Here is a 5,772-nt window from a genome sequence, read left to right on the forward strand (position 1 = left end):
AAGTCATCCGGGGCGCGCAGCGCGTAACGTAAGCATAACAAGTCATGTGACTTGTTAATAAAACTTTTCATTGGTTCATTTTACTTTTCTTATTCTAATGATGAAAGCCTTGGTCATATCACCTAAAAATTATGCTTTTAATTACTTCCGAACATTATTTTCTCTTAAATATATGTTATAATGTTCCAGGCTAATGTACTTTCCCGGAAATTTTACAACTGTCCTGCAAGTAAAATATATTCTTTTTTCGAGAAAAAGAGCGTTTCTTCGTCCCATGACGGAGCCGTTGAGCAAAAGAGGGTCGACCTGCTGTCTTAGTCGCCGATACGCCTGAATATGAGATTCTTATCGATCACTTTATGTTGCAGGAATAGAAAACACAACAGCCCTTGACCATTTATCTTTACTGCGTTCCTTCGTATTATACCTTTTACCCTTCATGTAATTGGTCTGCTTTATTTCACTTGCCTTTGAATGATTCTAAAACAGTGACTATTATTAAAAACTTTACCAATGTATACACTACTACCATGTTTTCTTTTAAAAACCTTTATTGTGAAAATTTCATTATACAAATACGAGCCTATAACCACGTGGGCCTGCCACGGAGCAAACTGTAATCGTATATGATGAATAGACATTTACACTGTAGAGGAACGTAACGGGCGGGCCATTAGGTTGCAAAAACTAAGGTGTCTAACAGTTACGGAATCGGTGGACGTACATTTTATAATTAAAATACGACAGGGCCAGTTACAATAAAATTATCTAGATATACATTTGCGGGCAAGTACCATGGGTGACGTTAATTCGAATTTTCAACAGTACAGTAATCAATAACACATCAGAACTTAATATCAATAGGGATGTCGAAATATTCAATCAATTCTCGTCCCCGCCCGCCATGTGCTTCAAAACTGCATACGTATCTCGTGATTTCAAGGTTCTGCAACCAGTACACAACAAGGAGTTACGAGTCCCATTTATTCCGGCGCCATTTTGGGCGAGGACGGGCAGGTCCAGGATATAGTCAAAATGTCTCTACCAACCATCGACTATGATGATGTTCATATGCTGTATTTATTAGAGTAACACTCATCTGCCCACATGAAATTAATTTACCACAATCTAAACATGTCATTTTAATCTTTCCAAAGTTCTTCTAAATATTTGGGACCGTTTCCCTTGCCTCTGAAGCTCTCAGTGCCACTTCTTTGATGAATGTACTAGCAGGTCAGGGGTTCTCCTCCAAATCTCTCTTTTATGCAGCACTATAATTAATTGGTGCCACCTCTCCATATGACGATGCATGGTATAGTTACCACAACTATATATTTTTTCGGTTCCTCTGGAGAGTTCATCGTGGCAGATGAAGCGTGTAACATACCGGGCATTTACCTTTTTTTGCATGTACAGGAAAGGAAAAAAAAATCGAGCGTTCGAGTTCTTAGGTGTCCCAGGGCCATTTTAGTGGACCAGGCCCAAATCCAAAGAACAGCTATCTCACAGGCTAATGGGGCGACCCACGCCGAGTTTCAGCATTGTAGGATGACCACACAAGTACAGCAACTTGCTAGACATCACCTCGGTGCCATCCGGATCTCGGCGCCCCACTGCAGATGAAGTACCTCTCAACTATGAAACCACCACGGTGACATCCGGATCTTGGCGCGTTGTGCTGCCTTCGGCCTATTCGCACATCGGTCCGCTACTGACGCCATCTCACAGGCTAAGGGGGTGACCCACGCCGAGTTTCAGCATTGTAGGATGACCACACCAACTTGCTAGACATCACCTCGGTGCCATCCGAATCTTGGCATCTCAACGCCTAGTGGTATCTTCCATACAGAAAATATTGTTACGCTGCCTTTGGCCCCATTCGCACATCAGTCCGCAACTTAGACATCACCTCGATGCCATCCGGATCTTGGCATCTCAGCGCCTTGTGGTGTCAGTCAGAAAATATTGTTGCGCTGCCTTTGGCCCCATTCGCACATCAGTCCGCTACTGACACCATCTCACAGGCCAATAGGGCGCCCCACGCCGACTTTTACCATTGTACGATGGCCACACCAGTGGCACAACTTGCTAGACATCACCTCGGTGCCATCCGAATCTTGGCATCTCAACGCCTAGTGGTATCTTCCATACAGAAAATCTTGTTACGCTACCTTTGGCCCCATTCGCACATCGGTCCGCAACTTAGACATCACCTCGGTGCCATCCGGATCTTGGCATCTCAGCGCCTTGTGGTGTATTCTCTTCAGAAAATATTGTTGAGCTGCCTTTGGCCCCATTCGCACATCGGTCCGCAACTTACACATCACCTCGGTGCCATCCGGATCTTGGCATCTCAGCGCCTTGTGGTGTCTTCTACTCCGAAAATATAGTAGAAAATATTGTTGCGCTGCCTTTGGCCCCATTCACACATCAGTCCGCTACTGACACCATCTCACAGGCCAACAGGGCGCCCCACGCCGACTTTTACCATTGTACGATGGCCACACCAGTGCCACAACTTGCTAGACACCACCTCAGTGCCATCCGGATCTTGGCATCTCAGCGCCTTGTGGTGTCTTCAAATCAGAAAATATTGTTGCGCTGCCTTTGGCCCCATTCGCACATCGGTCCGCTACTGACGCCATCTCACAGGCCAACGGGGCGCCCCACGCCGACTTTCAGCATTGTAGGATGGCCACACCAGTGCGGCAACTTACTAGACACCACCTCGGTGCCATCCGGATCTTGGCGCGTTGTGCTGCCTTCGGCCTATTCGCACATCGGTCCGCTACTGACGCAAACTCACAGGCCAACGGGGCGCCCCACGCCGACTTTCAGCATTGTTGGATAGCCACACCAGTGCGGCAACTTACTAGACACCACCTCGGTGCCATCCGGATCTTGGCGCGTTGTGCTGCCTTCGGCCTATTCGCACATCGGTCCGCTACTGACGCAAACTCACAGGCCAACGGGGCGCCCCACGCCGACTTTCAGCATTGTAGGATGGCCACACCAGTGCTGCAACTTGCTGGACACCACCTCGGTGCCATCCGGATCTTGGCGCGTTGTGTTGCCTTCGGCCTATTCGCACATCGGTCCGCTACTGACGCCGCCTCACGTGCCAACGTATTTTCTCCGCATTTTACACCCTATGCCGCATAACAGGTCATGTGACTTGTTTATAAAACTTTTCATTGGTTCATTTTACTTTTGGTTTCCTAATGATGGAAGGCATGATCATGTGACCTAAAAACAACACTTTTCATAGGATGAAAACTTTTTTTTTTTCCCAAACGATGAAAGCCCCACCTTGTTTCTGGATGTTTCAGACTGAAGCTGGCGTCAGCATGAAAGCACCACCATCTCGTGGCTCCGTCGTGGTCATTCCGCGAGCAATCATGGCAGCCGCTCCCCACCAGAAGCCTGCAGGAGTCGGAGCCCCCAAAACTTTTGATGAATTCTCAAGGCGGAGGGGACGCTTTCGAGAATGGGGTCCAAGACCTAGCAGACAAGCGTCCGATTTCCAAGGTGTCCCAGGGCCATTTCAGTGGACCAGGCCCAAAAAGGAAACAGCCTGCCGCCATTTTGAGAGTCCTGTGACAGCCGCCTATCGCTGCACCGCAAGAGTGGGCGCAACTCAGCTGAATTGCGGCTTTTGACACAGTGGACCAAAAACGGACGGAATGGCAAATGAAATGGTAAAGGGGCGCCCCACTACAACAGATGACACTCCACCTGGAGAGGCCCGTTCACGCCGCCTCCCCCGGGGCGCTCCACGCCGTTATTCGGAGCAGCATTGTAGGATACCAAAACCAGTGCGGCAACTTACTGGACATCACCTTGGTGCCATCGTTCTGCTGCCTTGGAACTATTCGCGCAACAGTTTGCTACTGATGACCCACCCCCCGCGACGCCCCATGCCGTTATTTGCTGGGTGGCAACTTACTAGACATCACTTTCGTGTCATCTAGATTTCGGCGCGTTCTGCTGCCTTGGAACTATTCGCACAACAGTTTGCTACTGATGACCCACCCCCCGCGACGCCCCACGCCGGAAATATGGACGTTGTGCTGCGTTGGGACTATTCGCACAGCCGACCGCTACTTCGTTGTTTTTCCCTAAAAATGTTTATATGTTATTACTATTTTTGTTTTCTTGTATATATTTATAAATTATTAAAGTTTTATAATCTTACTACTTTGTCGGAGTGCTATATATTTTTAATGTGACACATAATTGTAAAAACTTTGATGTACAAACAGTCATCCCTGGAATCTTCCGCTTCAGGCTCGGTCCCCTCCCCAATCACAATACAGGATGGTTTTCAGATAATAGCAACGCTTCTGCTGTGACGGATCTCATCGAGTGTGGGCCTTGATCTACTATAACTCCTTTGAAGAGGGGTGATTCTTTACAGCTGTGGCCATAAACTACATCTGCAGGGCTAGCTGATACCCTAGGACCAGCCTGGACAATCGGACACAGAGGAAAAGGAGTGTCAGAGGGTGCGGTAGTGAATAGGGCGAAAGGGAGGTGTCGGGCGGGCACAGGGTGTGATTCTCAGGGAACAGCAGCGCAGATGGGGGAGGTTTATTACCCATGCATAAGACAGAGAGCGGGGGTGACCACTGCCTGGGGGAGATGCTTGCGAGGGTGGGGAGCCATGCTAAGGATCGACAGCGTGCACAGAGTGGGTCTGGTCAAGGCATCTAAAATGGCTGCCGTGCACGACAAAAGTGTGGCATTTGAAAAAAGACAAGATGGCGCAGACAATGTTTTTCAACACTTCCTGATTTCCTTCGAATCGAACGTTAACAGACGTTGGGGCATATTACCAAAGTTAAGCGATATTTATCCCTAACGATGCTTAGCAACGATTTTTTTACCGTCAGAAATTATCGCAGATAAACCTTGCTATTATCAAGGTTTATCGGAAATACGATAAAAAACGACCGCAATGCATTAATATCGCTGAAAACTCAGCGATATTCATGCATTACCGAGCTAATGCTCTTAGCCATGTTATCCACCTCCCATTGGATAACATGGCTAAGAACTGCTCAGGGCAGGTGGTAGATTTTGGAGATATTCGCCCTTATCTCGAATATTTCCAAAAGTTGTTAATAGGAGATAGCGATGTTAGCGACTGTTTCCAGTCGCTAACATCTTGGCATGCCCACTTTGCATGTCATTAGTGATAAATATCACTCACATGCAAAGTGGGGCCCAAGATGGTCGCTATCTTCTACTAGCCGTCGCTAACTGGTGTTAGCAACAGCTAGGTAATACACATATAATTTTATCTCCGCGAAGCGGAGCGCTGTTACAGATATATATCTTGTTTCTGAACGTTAATTTCTCAAAATGCACTGAAGCACATATATTGAGACCTAGCAAAGGCACATCGGGCTACCAGTCCCTACAATTTTGCCAAGTTTCGTGCAAATCCATTCAGCTGTTCGATCCTACCGAGAGACAAGATGGCGGCCGCTACGGACTGTTTGGAATGTTTACAGACACCGGAGAGCCAATCAGCTTCGCTTCGCAAAGCTCCGTAACGCGAAAAGTACGCGAAGCGGTGCGCTGTTACAGATATATACCTTTTTTTGAACGTTAATTTCTCAAAATCCACTGGAGCACATATATTGAGATCTAGCAAAGGCACATCGGGCTACCAGTCCCTACAATTTTGCCAAGTTTCGTGCAAATCCATTCAGCTGTTCGATTATTATTATTTTTATTTTTTTTTGCCCCGCGGGGCCCTTTTAAAAC

Source organism: Lissotriton helveticus, chromosome 11 (assembly GCF_964261635.1).
Source record: "Lissotriton helveticus chromosome 11, aLisHel1.1, whole genome shotgun sequence".
Taxonomy (NCBI): Eukaryota; Metazoa; Chordata; class Amphibia; order Caudata; family Salamandridae; genus Lissotriton; species Lissotriton helveticus.